The 13,844-nt window shown below is 41.5% G+C and overlaps 1 protein-coding gene across 1 annotated transcript in view; it reads left to right on the forward strand.

The window, feature by feature from the left end:
- Positions 1 to 12,309: 12,309 nt before the first annotated feature.
- met (MET proto-oncogene, receptor tyrosine kinase) overlaps positions 12,310 to 13,844 on the forward strand; it is an 81,069-nt gene continuing 79,534 nt past the window's right edge. The window contains 1 exon segment of the mRNA XM_051952650.1: positions 12,310 to 12,555. The gene's annotated coding sequence lies outside the window, so the exon portion shown is untranslated.

Genomic DNA, 13,844 nt, shown 5'->3' on the forward strand with positions numbered 1-13,844 from the left:
GTTGTTCTATATATATGTTCAAAGTACTTTATTTTTTTGCTGTATGATTCATTGAGTTTAATGAGCCAGTTTTAAAAAAGTTTCTCTTTGTAATCTATAAATATCTTTTAGCTACACTTTTACCTTGTTTTGATTTTGTATTTTACTTATACCTTGACATGCATTAGTCTCTTGCATTTTTTATGATCCAGTCAATCAACTGTAAAACATTTAACATTTTCAATTGCATTTGTTATAAATAAGGTCCATTTACTGATTGACTGAGTAATTTAGGATGTGTACTCACCTTTTCAAAATAATTCTAAAAATAATGTGTGACTGTTGAACATATCATTCCAAAAGCATCAGCATTAAGAGAAGACTTTGGCACCAAATGTCAAACCTGATGCAGAGATTTTCGACAAAAAAGAAAAACAAACAAAAAAAAACTGCACAAACTGCTGCCACAGAGTTGGAGGTACTATTGTCTGAAATAAGACTGTATGCTCATATAATAAGACTTCATGGAGCTGAGGGGAGCAGTCAGGACAGTGCTAAAAAATTCCACACAGGGGCAGTAGATCTGTCGCGTAGGACTAAATGTTAATATTCCATCTTGCATACATGAGACTCTGTGGGATGGTCAAGTGAGTGAGGGCATCCTCTGACTTATCAAGTAGGTGGGTCTTTCCTAGGTGATTCGCTGATAGACCCACGACACCTCCAGAGGGTTCAGCAGTGAATCCCAGCATCCCAGGTTCACCCTCTACATGCCATCTATTCACTTGAAGGCCTAGATGGAGTCCTTTCTCTTCATCCACAGCCACTGACTTCCCTTTTCAGCTGCTCTGGAGAGGTCCTTGTTTACCTTCCCACGCACTCACATCTCCTGGAGCAGCCTGGATGTTGATGTGGCTACGAACCCTCTCAGCCTACTTCAACTGTTCGGACCCTCATCTTCCAGCCTTGTTTCTTCATTAACTTCTTGCACTCATAAACCTCTTCTACTGTGTTCTCCAGGCCTTTGTGAGCTCGACGATGTAATCAAGCCTAAGTGAATCTGACCACAGCACCAGTTCTGGTTGCAGGTTGGTGGTGGGAATCAGAGCTTTTGGTCCAACCCTACCTGCATCTTCCAATTGTATGCCCCTCTCAACTGCCCAGGATCTGGTCTCAAGGTGGTGAGACAGACTTGGCCCTCACCCTCCCAGACAAATTAGAGTCCCTATATTAAGAGAGTAGCGACATGACGGGTCCAAAAAATTTTGGTCACGTGATCTATGGGTGCCATTTTGTTTCCTATTCATGGACGCCGGGTTTTCCTGTTAACGTTGTTTACACCGCAGAGAGTAATTTCAGGTCTTCCAACGCTTCCTAAATTCCCTGAAAAATGACGGGCTGTTGTGCCTTTGGGTGCACAAATCGGTCAGAGAAGGGATTCCACATGTTTAGATTTCCCAGTAATAGTGAAAGAAGGAAACTGTGGGAAAATAAAGTCCGGAGAGTGGGATGGAAACCGACTTCATCATCGTTTTTGTGCCAGATTAGTCCCATGTATGTACTTTCATGTTATGATGTATGGGTGAATGACAGAAAAGTTTGATGTGATTTTAGGCAGTTGTGGTTATTTTGACTTTGACCATTTTCATGCATGGAGATGTGTTACTGGTGACTGTTGGTGACTGTTGGTTACCCCGTTAAACTTCAGCGGCCCATCTTGAGATGTGCAAACGTATTTTGCTAAATTGACCGAAGCTGCAAACTCGATGATAGAAACATTATACACCCATGGAAAGCTTAGATTCTCATGAACCCGCCGGTATAAACCACTTTCAGATGTGATTACCACAGCGGGTAATATGAACACATTTGTCCAACAAACAACAAATAACGTAAATAGCACAACTCACCTTTGAATCCTCATAACTAGTCGCAGATGAAAATATTCCACAAAAAACGGCCATAATCCAACCTTGGACATCCAGACAAAACAAGCCAGTAAAATATTTTGTCCAAAACATGTCTTGAAATCAGTAAACAATCCACAAGTAGCTAGTTTTCATGAATGTGCACCTCGCGCTGCGCGTCCCATATTTGGGATAGGCTCCAGTAGAGTTCCTGTGTCCTCTAAATTGTAAAAAAAAAAAAAATCATTATTATTGATAAGCAATCATCCTTTTTTACTTCTGAACGATGACTAGAAAGCTTAGAATGTAAAAATCCAAATAAAACACATAGCGCGCTAAGTGAGTACACACACAGTCACGGGTGCATTAGTGCGTGGCACAGTGAATGGAAACAAAATGGCTTCAAATCCCCAGTGTTCACTACTCTCTTAATATAAGGACTCTAAGACAAATCTTGTTTCTTGCCAGCGGGACTATGCGGGTGGAAGGGCGTTGACACTCATCTGCCGTGTTTCCAGCGCTAGTGTCAGGCACTATGGCACCTAGTTGTGCTGCCAGGTGTAACGGCCTTGGGTGAGGCTGGTCTTGCAGCCCACTAAGAAGTGTTTGAGTGTTGCTGGAGATGGGCAGAGTGAGCATGTGGGGTCTTCACCATACCATGGCTGAGATTCTTGGGCAATGGTAGGACATGATAGACAGCCTTGACGGTGAAGCTTGTTCTGAACGTCTCCATATCCCACAGCTCTTGCCAAGATATCTGACACATCAGTAATTCATTTTACACGCATGTGCTTTAATAACGGATGCACAGGTTTTTCTATTCACGAGAAGGATGGATGAAAATTATAACATTTTGTGTCAACCAAATGTACCAGACCACTAAAGTTATATTGGTTATCTAATAGCCGTAATTTTGTAGTGTTGTGTCATAACAATATGAGCAGTGGGAGGTTTGTTAAGAAGAAATAAATTACTACTGATGTCTTTATGTGAGCGCTGTCTAGGCATTGACTGATTTATCTGCCCGCTTGAAATGAATCATTCCAGGTTACACATAGAACTCCACAGAGAACCACATTATATTAAAGCAAGGTCCTTCTGTTCTCAGCTGTGTAAGAGTCCCGAGGTAAATAAGTGAGTTAACAGACATGAAGCTCAGTCTCTTCTCACTTCCTCAGGTCAGGATGACTAAACCAGTGTCAGAGGGCTTCGTCAGTGGAAAGACGGAGACCAGGTGACGTAAACATTGTGGCTTTTAACCAACTGTGGGATCAGCAGCTGTTTCCTCTCACAGAAGAAACTTCAGAAAAAGAAGTGGTGAGAGAGTCCTTAGTGATCCTGTGTGATTGGATGTTGTCAAAATATTTCAGATAGAGATATTCACCTTGCCTGAGGATTAAGAGGATACTTCCACATCTGCGGCCATTCAGCTCTGGAGGCTTTGTTTAGATGAAACCTTTTATTGTCCTGGCTGCAAAAAAGCAGGACTGCTACTATTCAGGAGAGTCAATTTTAGTGTTGTTTACACAAGTATGAGCCTCCTCGTACAGGTTATTCAATCAAGACATTTTACTATGACTGCGTTTTGCTAAGGTGGTGCACTGTAGAAAAAACTCTATTGTGTTGTTTCATTTATATACTAAACCAGAAGGTTTAATCCATGCTAGTCCAAACTATTCATCCATTACCTATATACCGCTTAATCCTCTTTAGGGTCGTGGGGGGCCGGAGTCTACCCCAGCTGACTTAGGGTGAAGGCAGGGGACACCTTGGACAGGCCACCAGTCTATCAAAAAGGCTACATAGAGAGACAAATGACCACACTCACATTCACACCAATGGACAATTACAGAGTTACCAATTAACGTCAGCATCCACAGGGAGAACATGCAAACTCCATGCAGAAAGATTCCGGGGAGGCGGGGATCTTGTAGCGGCAAGGTGAACGTTTTAACCACCAAGTCACTGTGCAGCCTTCTTGTCCAGATTAATGTATGTGTATACTGTATCATATGAGCATACTTGAAAGAGTTCTTGGCCTCACCTGGAAACAAAGGTCGTAACTCTCATTTGGGACATAACTGTATATTGTGAATCCTTAAATCACTGTCCACAAACACCCAAACGTATAAAGCAAAGAAAAAAATCGAGCTGGCCGCTGTTGCCGCTGTTGCGCTTTTGCTTTGTTGCTTTGGGTACCTTGCAGGTAGTAAAGCGCTATATAAATACAGACCATTTTGCTCCAGGACAATTAGTCCGTCTACACAGAGCAGATAGTAGAAGCAGTCAAATGTGTCTTTGAACTGTTGAATTCACCTCACCTGCACCATGTGTCTTGAATGCTTCCCAAACTGAAATTTAATTTGCTTGGTCGTCATTTTCAGAGTGATGATGAAGATGATGATAGCGAAGCTTGAACATCGGTGAACCAAGTACATTAAAGTTAAAGGATACTATGTTGAAAAACAATGCAAGAACAATCTTTCTCTTATAATGTTTTCTGAGAACTCTTTGAAGTACCATCATGTAGGAAAAGATTTGAGACACTATTTATGCATAACATAATTAGACAAGAATGTTCCTTTTGGGGAGATCAAGAAGCTCAAATTGCCTGATGACAAATGGCAATACCTAATGAAACCGTAAGAAAAATCAATTCAAATTCTAGTAAAAATACACCGCTGCCACAAAGTGCTGCAGTGCATAGATTTATAACTTTAGCAAGGACAGCACTACTAGGGTAGTTCTCAGAACAGCTACGATTTCTTCTTTTTGGTTAGATTCTTTTTGATGTTTACATTATTCATCACATCATTTTTTTTAGATTTATCGGCTACACATTTGCACCACAATTTTTAAATTCATCTTTCAATGACATGGTGTGTTACTGTGCTGAAAGTAGTCACTAGAAGTAGAACTAAGGCCATCAAATGTAATGTTTCAAGGAAACATTCTCCACACTGATACAACACCAGCAGCCTGAACTGTTGACCCAAGAGAAGTTCGATCCGTGGATTCATGCTGTTGATGCCAAATTCTCATCCTTCCATCTGCAGCCTCAGCATTAAAGGAGATTAATAAGACCAGGCTTCATTTTTTAGACTTTAACTGTTCCGTTTTGGACAGCCTGTGCCTACTGCAGCCTCAGATTTCTGTTCTTGGCTGACAGGAGTGGAACCGGACATCTTCTGCTGTTGTAGCGCATCTTTTTTTTTTTTGTAGCGCATCTGTCTCAGTCTGGATGTGTTGTGTGATGTTTTTCTCCAGTCATTTCTTTGACATTTCTCAACAAGGCATGTCTGTTCACACAACCTCCACTCGTTTGTTTTCTTTTTGGTTTTCACACCATGTTAGCACACTCAAAGCCGCCTGTCTGCCACCAACAATCATGCCACCATCAAAGTCAAGGAGATCTTACCTGTATCTGCAGGATACCGGTCACTCCACGCTGTGTTTCATACTTTAACTACATGATTAAATGATTGGATGCTCGAATGAATAAGCTACATAATATTTTGTTTGTTTGTACAAGTGCAGCATGTTGCTGATGGCCCAGAACCATCAGTGGGAGCTGACTGATTACATATTTGCCAGCCGTCTGGGAGATCTCTGTCCTTCCTGCTCTGTTAACAGACATCTGCAGCTGAAACACATTTCTGAGGGTTTTTACAAAGCCGGTTTCTTGGGTCAAATCACACACACTGCCCTGTGTGTTCTCCAGCATATCTTCGCCTCATGTGCTTTCAACAAACAAGGCCTCAGGGAAGCTGCGGCTGTCCTGGTTTGCCCCGACCGCACACGACAGGGCACTGTGTCCGAAATCCCCTTTCTAAAAGACAGAAATCAACTGACCTCGTAATCTTTGTTTTCTTCTACATGGTTTGACTCTCTCTCTCCTATAAATTGTGTATACTGCACCTTGATGTTTTCACTAATTCCACATTCTTTTCAGCATTCTGCTTGTTTTTTTTATCCACAGCCTACAGACATACCATCATATACTTCAAAAATGAATTTTAATTTCACAAAACGTCACTGGATTAGTTTTGTACAGAATATTTTTGCTTTCACACTCTTAAATTTGTTGTGGTTGCTGACAAGTTTACAGAAGCTGCTTTGTAATCAGCCTTGAAATGGAAACAAGACTTCACGCACACACAAAGGGAAAAACCCACATCCAACGTTTTTAGACAATCTGAATGGTTTTTGGCCTCACGCTCTGTCAGCTGTTGCGGCAGTGAATGCTGAAACTGATGAAGCGTGCTATGACATCAAGCAAGAAGAAGGCTGGCACAGATCCATCCCCTGCAGGCTTAGTGTCGACCACATCAGCCCTGTACAGATGTTCCTCCCTGCAGCACACCTGGTTCTCTGTTAGACGGTGACTGCACTCTGAAAGGATACATCACCCTGACCACATCTGTGTGTGTAGGGTTTAAGACAACACAACGTAATGCAAATAAACCTCACGGGGTGAATCTGTGACATTTTCACTTGTTGATTCTGTGTTACTGGGCTGTTTTTGGACTGCAATTCCCAGAGACCACCTGTCAATCAAATACCGATACAACATCTGGTCCTTGGATATTGTCTTGGTGATTTTTTGGTTTTAATAATTCAAAATTTTTGTCACAGTACATTTCAAAACAAGTGTAAGAGCTTGACAGATAGAAAACAAAGATATAAATGCAGCAAAAGGTAAAATTACTACTACTAATGAAATTAATCAATAAAAAAAATAAATAGCAAATTGTAAGAAAAACTGCTGATAGGCTAAGGCATAAAAAGTTTTTAAAAAGTGTGATTGTTTGTCTGTATATGTAGTCCTGCGACGGACTGTTGACCTGTCCAGGGTGTCCCCTGCCTTTGCCCGAGTCAGCTGAGATAGGCTCCACCCACCCCCGCAACCCTAGTGAGGATAAAGCGGTGTACAGAGAATGGATGGATGGATGGATGGAATTTAAAGAAATTTCATTCTTCTGAATCCCAGAACACACTGGTGGGTTTGAAATACATGTTTTGTTTTTTGTTTTGTTTGTTAATTGCTAAAATTATACCATTGATCTGAGCCAAACACTGTAAATGCACCATAAACTTTCCCACAATCTGATTTTCTGACTAGTCATGTGTGACACGCCATTCTGTTGGAAAATCTAACCAAATTAAGACTTCTATTTTGCATCGTAATTTCAGCCTGATGTGCACGAACTAGAGTATGTTCTGGTTGACAATGAAGTGGCTATTCTGTTCTATTCTCTATTCTATTTCATCAAAGTCCCTCTATACCAAATGTCTCAATTAAAAATTCACCACCAACAAAAAATATTTTCTCTAACTCGATTATGTTGAATAAATAAATACCCTACTGTGCGCCTCTACATAATCATTGTGGCCATTTGTGACACCAACAGTCAGCTGATGAAAATTCAAAGAATTTTCAGCTGAATTGGACTGAAGTGCAGGCTGCATATACACCGAACAGACAGGAGGCAAATGTAAAGAGAAATTAAAATCGTCCCTCCATCCATCCATCATCTATACACTGCTTAATCCTCATTAGGGCTGCGGGGGTGCTGGAGTCTATCCAGGCTGACTTATGGTGAATGCAGAGGACACCCTGGACAAGTCACCAGTCTATCACAGGACTACATATACATAACAATCTCACTCACATTCACACTTACGGATAATTTAGAGTTACCAATTAACCTCAGGATGTTTTTGGACTGTAGGAGGAAACTGGAGTACCCAGAGAAAACCCACGCATGTACAGAGAGAACATACAAACTCCATGCTGGAAGATCTCAGGCCCAGGTCGGGACGGGAACCAGGGATCTTGTAGCTACGAGTGCTAATCACCAAACCACTGTGCAGCCCTGGGTAAGTCTACTGAAATGATTTTCACACGTAAGGCCAGGACCAACAAATATACCAAGTTTTTCACCATCGATCTAATGTTTGTGTCACTTACACTTAAATACTGTCATCAACATGTGCAAGATTTGTCACAGTTTAACTGCAGAGAATGATCAAGTCTGCTAAACACTTAACCAGACAGAAAATATCATGGAATTATTGAGCTTAACAGGGAAATATCACTGAGTATCATCTGCAGTGACACAGCGTTTGCATGTGGTGAGACAAAGAGGAGGCACATAGATGTGAATTAAGATTGGGCCTAAATCATCAAATCACTGCTGGAAAAGAATAGGAGAAGGAAAGTAAACATCCATATGTGTGTGAAATGCAAATGCAGCATGAAGCCCAGCTGTTGTGCTGTGAATTCACTTGCACTTGAGAGAAGTTTATTTTGGTCCCAGCTTCCACGGATAAACAACCAGGACGGCAGAGTTTAAGGGCTCTCGAAGGCTTCCTATAAACTGTTTAACAAGATGAGACTGACACAGCCGAGGGAGATGGAAATGGAGGAATCCATTACATTATAGCCTGTCAAAAGGAATAAAGAGCAGGAGGGGTGCACAGTAACTAGAGTCAAACTATCTGAGCAGTTTATTTTACAGTTTATGGACAAAACAGATGTTTTATTACAGTAAGTCAAAAAGTTCTGCTTTGTAGAAAATTTGGTGTCATTCTAGATTAGTCTGAGATGCATGTACATTTTTTGAGTATGTCTTAAAAGCTGCAACTCAACCGCATTAAACCAACCGAGCTTCTATCTTTCATCACCATGATGTGGTAGAAATTCTAAGAAAGCCGACGTGTGCTTGTTTGTGAAATGAGACCATTTCTTCTTTATTATGCTGATAAAACCACTGATGGCCTGTAGTTGGTTTTGATATGAACTGTGCTGTGACGCCATGCATGATGGGACGGATCGGCAGATATGAACACAACACACAACTTATTGACTGACAGTCTGCCTGTCTGCTGCAGTAACCATTTCCTGTGATGTATGAGATTATGATCTTTTGATTTCCTTTTTCATTAGGAGTTCTAGTATCTCTGAAACAGGTAATGGAAGATGAGAGCACCGATCTGTCTCTCTATATATGAAAATCTGCAGTCTGGCCCTCCAGCTTGGTTTTGTGATGAGTGTTGAGGTCGTGCTGTAAGCAAGAAGTGATAAAAGGTTCAGTTTAGGCAGGAAGCAATGTGACCATCAGTCATGAGGACTGACATTTATAGCAGAATAACAGTGTTAAAGAGTGGTACAACACAATATTTTCTGCTGCAGACAACAATCTACCAATGTCAAGAAATTGAATTTCCATTATTTTGCAAGCTTTTAAAAATAACTTCTCAAGTGTAAGGTACACTACCGTTAGTTTCAGAAAAGCAATCACAATTTCTGAAAGGAACTGCCAGAGTCCATCTGCAGAATGAAGCAGCTGGGACCTCTAATGGGTCAACAGCATCAATCAGAGTTTACTGTCCTGATCAGCACTGAACCAGGGTTTGTATTGACCCCCCAGGTGATAAATAACTGGACAAGCTTTAGGTGCACAAGAATGGTTGACAGAAACAGTTAAAGCAAGACTGAGTGCAGCCCTGCTCCTGCCTGATTATCCCTCACTATTGTCTGAGAGATTAGTCTCTTTGCTTTTCATTCAGTGGCTTGTAAATTAACTGGGCTCCAGGCCTCCCTTCTTGTCTCAGGGAACCAAAAATGCCTGATTAATTCAAGTACCAGCAGATGGCGCCAAAATAAGTTAGATTGTAGGATATTGAAGTGCTGTAGAGTTTATGGAGTCAGATTAATCCATTTGTTAAAAAAACAAACAAACATCTATCTTCCCAGTCTGTCTAGGTGGACTCTATCCTGCAAACAGCTTTGCTTTTCCTTGCCCTAGTTTGCAGATACATTATATAACCATAAAAAATAAAATCTTTTCTTTTAAGAATAAGGACATTTCTAAGTGACCTCAAATTTTTCAACAGTAATGTATGTAAACTATCAAACATTACAACCCATGTGTAAGAGATGATAATGAAGCCTTTGAAGGTTTTCAGCCAGATTGTGAAATGTAGCTGCAGAAATTAGCATCCCTTCAGCCACAAGGCTGAGTTGAATGTTTAGCGGTAAGGTCTGGTTTTGTTTGCTGGGGCAGTGTCATGTCATGTCATGTTCATACCACAAAGCTAGATGCACATTATTGTGTAAAGCATCACTGTTCACTGAATATTAATTAGATTCTTTGGAAACAATAGCTCAAACCAAAAAGCAAACATGCATTTGCAAACAAGGATTTCTACAAACTTTTAACTCCATAGACTGTCATCTGTCTTTTTGCAGTAAATTGAACCTTTAATATCACTTCACACTCTCACAAATGAGCAAACAGCTTCACTTTCTCTTTGTCTTTCATTTTTTAAAAATCTTACTTATAGCGGAAGCCTACACCACATGAAGAGAAAACAGAAAATAGAACATAGTTGTTGCGTCGCAGTTGTTGTGGTTACAGGATGCAGATCATTCCTGCAGCACATGTCATACTTTGAGGTTTCCACATTCTGTATCGGAGCATGTGTGAGGTTCACCACCAGACCAACTTCTTCCATCTCTTCCTTCTTCTTCTGGAGCTGCTCCCCATCAAGACAAGGGCCTGAGCCAAAACGGAGTTCATCACCACAGGAGCCACACAGACACACCCCTCAGGGTATACATTCAGGCACACACCCTGGGTCAGACACAACCCTTGGTAAATGCGTCAGAAATGCCCTAAAGCATGGCAAAGCACAGTTCCTGTAACAAACAGAGAATACAGTGAGTGAGGGAGTGTCTTGTGAAATGTCTGGCTCGTCAGTCTGCTACTGAGAGTGAAACTGTTGACCTTTTCTATTTCAGTCTTCCCTCATACAACATTATCCAGTAAAACAGCTGTACCTCAGCACTTAAATTTTATCCTCATTATACTCAAAGTTTGTGAATCCTTATTACTGGAGTCTCTGCAGGTTGCTTGGCAACTTCACTGGCTCCACGAAGTCACTGTGTCGTGCCAGGAAATAGTCCGCTGCATAATCCCCATTAAAAAAAATGAATTGTTGTCTTCATGCTTTGGTTGTTGTACAGATTAAATAAATTAAATGTTGATCTGTTCAATTTTTCGGAGCACTGATTTTAGAAATTCTGATCCGCGTTGCAGTTTCTTTGTAATTTGTGATCACACTGTTTCAACTTTTATTTGCAATTTCATTCATTGTGCCTCGCCACCATCAGAAGTGAGAACTCCTGCACCATGGCCCTTAGTGGTGAAATAAAAGCTGCCGATGCACACAGTGGCACAGGGTAACTCTGGTGTGATGTCAGAGGTAAGAATCTCATCCTGTGGGAAATCAGCAAATTAAGGCTTCTAATAATGAAAGTCACAGATATTCTACAAGCAGCTGGACCTTTCTATTGGTAACATCTGGAAAAAGATGAGGAGAAAGGAGACTGTTCCTCTGTAATTATACTTTGTATGACTGACACACTTAAAGAGTCCAGTTCGAAGCTGAAGATGTCATAGATTCCATCAGATCACTCATCTACCCACTCGAACAACACTCGTCCGCTGTCTGCTTGCCTCATTAAACCGTCACATGTCACTTTGTCTGTCAGAAAGTGAGTGCAAACAGCTACAATGGTGCTGCTCAGTAGCTCCATACCTATTAATTCTTCAGCCACACTCTGTTATCAGCCTTTCCAGTCTTCATTCCAAGTGCCCTCCTTTCAGGAAGTGGGACAAAGAAATATTTTGTGCTGCCCGCTGTGATTCATTGCTGACACACACACACTCTCACACATACACACACACTCACAGTTGGTTTAGCCTTTATAACTTAGCTCATTATTTATGGCTGAGTGAGACATTTTAACATGAAGACCAGTGGTGTGACTCAGAGGGGCGCTGGAGCAGAGTCAGGTGGAAGTTGGAGAAGAAAAGACCTTCCTCCACAAAGAGCTTTTTTGACCTTGTCTTTGTTTTTGTTTTATTCACAACTTTAAAACACTTTTTATTGCCAGACACAGTTGAAATAAAGAGCGTTGTAAACAAGTTTTATTGGTTAAAAGTTCTTTCTTTAGACATAAGAATGCTGGATAAATCCCTTCAAACCCCAGTTTCTCCGTTTTCTGTGTTAGGTAATGAAGAAGTTACTCTTCCTTCAGCGCAGGAGCAAAATAGATATGGAGCTCATTTAAGCAGTATGAATTCACACATACATAGAAATGTCACATAAAACTCACATCAGTAGAGCACTCAACAGTCTCTTTCAAAGGATGATTCTGGGCCACATGGCGACCAGCTCATAATGTGGACCTTAGTGAGTTTTTCCAGCTGTGCTTTCTTACCTCAGAGTGAGTCTCACCTGATCTCCAGCTCTGCAGCACCTGGACGAGTTACGAAGTCCTCGTGGAGAGGAGGAGGCGGGGCTTTACGCGCCATGAGCGGAGCTGAGATGTGAGCAGCAGCGGCTCTCTGCTGGATGCAGTCAGAGCCGAGTCCCACGTTTCAGCCAGAGAGACATCGAACTGTCTGTAACCATTTGAAAACAGTCAAAACATCTGGAGAAATTTTCTTTTTTAGTTGTTTTTTCCTGCTAAGAAAAAAGTGCGCAGCGATCACTCTGGAGTTGATGAGAAAGTCAAGAAGTCCCGCTCATGAGAGAGAGACCAGTGGAATATGATTTAAATCAACGGAACGTATACGGCTCTGTTGTTCACTAACAGGTGAGTTCATCAGCAATTTTTCTAGTTTCTTTATTTCAGCTTTTATTTATTTGACTCAAGTTGTATTTTCGTGCGTAAAAACGCAGTGATGGTGTCTGACCCTAACACTCCAGAGCCCACTCTTCTCCCCCTCCTCCTCTGGACATCACAGCCTATTTTGAAATGTTTTTTCTGGCACAAAACACCATTTCAACCAACTTCCCAGTTGTGTTTTCTGAGACCTTTAGACATGAGTCACTTTTCTTTCAAACAGAAAACATTTTCACTGCTCTCCCCTCGCCTTTTGTCCGTTGAAAAAACAAGCATGCGATGAAGTGGTGATTTTTTTTGTGTTTGGTGCAGGTGCGCAATAATGTGCCCCTTATTACTCATAATTTTGGGCCAAAACAAGCCGCTGCGTATCCTTCCTCTCCCCTTAATAAGAGACGACTAACTCTAGTACTGTGTTATACTCTATAATAGAATCTTAAATAATGTTTATGGTTCGTTTTGTCTGTTTTCTATGATACCACTGTCTTCCTCCTACATTGGTGCCCCAGAGTCTAATATTTAGTCTTTGGCAAGTATTAGTGTTGTTTCATACTTTCTGCCTGCAAGCACCTGTCTGTGTTGATGCCTCCTGAAACACTGCCTGTGTTAAGTATAAAAACTGGGCTCTCTCCATCAGACTTGTCCTAAAAAACAAATGAGCTGCTAACAGTGAGACATCAGTCATAAAGCAGTCAGAATGTGCGCACAGTGAATTTATGCATAGCTGTGGGCATGAATATAAAACCCAACCTTAGTGCGCTGGATGTTACTGCCTTGTTTTGGTTTACATCTAGGGATTGTGTTAAAACCACATCCAGATAGGGAGCATGCAGATGTACATTTTGCAGATTATCTGGTGTGATCTCCCCTCTGCTTTCTTTCTCCCTCCCCTCACTAAAAGCATCTCCCAAAGGACTACCATTTAGTTGCTGGGGTTATTTATCATTTTGCTGGACGGTCCCCATTGCCGTCTCCCTCCCGCCTCTTTTGTTTTAATTGAGTTTATCTCCTCTCCCTTGGGCTTTTGCTGTCTAAACTTAGTCTCGCGGCTGCATCGCCCTGCACAACGGGCTTCTCTTCCAGTGATTCACTGCTTTGCATTGTGCTGTGGTCACTTGGGAACAGAGCTGAGCACCACAGAAGTGCTCACCCAAGTCTTGCTGCTGGTTGGTCTCGGGTCAGTGGAGTCAAATGTGGAAGTGTCCATGATAAGGAGACTGATATTAAAGCTTTGTCTCACCATGAAGGCTCCAGTCACT

This window comes from Acanthochromis polyacanthus, chromosome 8 (genome assembly GCF_021347895.1).
Source record: "Acanthochromis polyacanthus isolate Apoly-LR-REF ecotype Palm Island chromosome 8, KAUST_Apoly_ChrSc, whole genome shotgun sequence".
NCBI classification, from domain to species: Eukaryota; Metazoa; Chordata; class Actinopteri; family Pomacentridae; genus Acanthochromis; species Acanthochromis polyacanthus.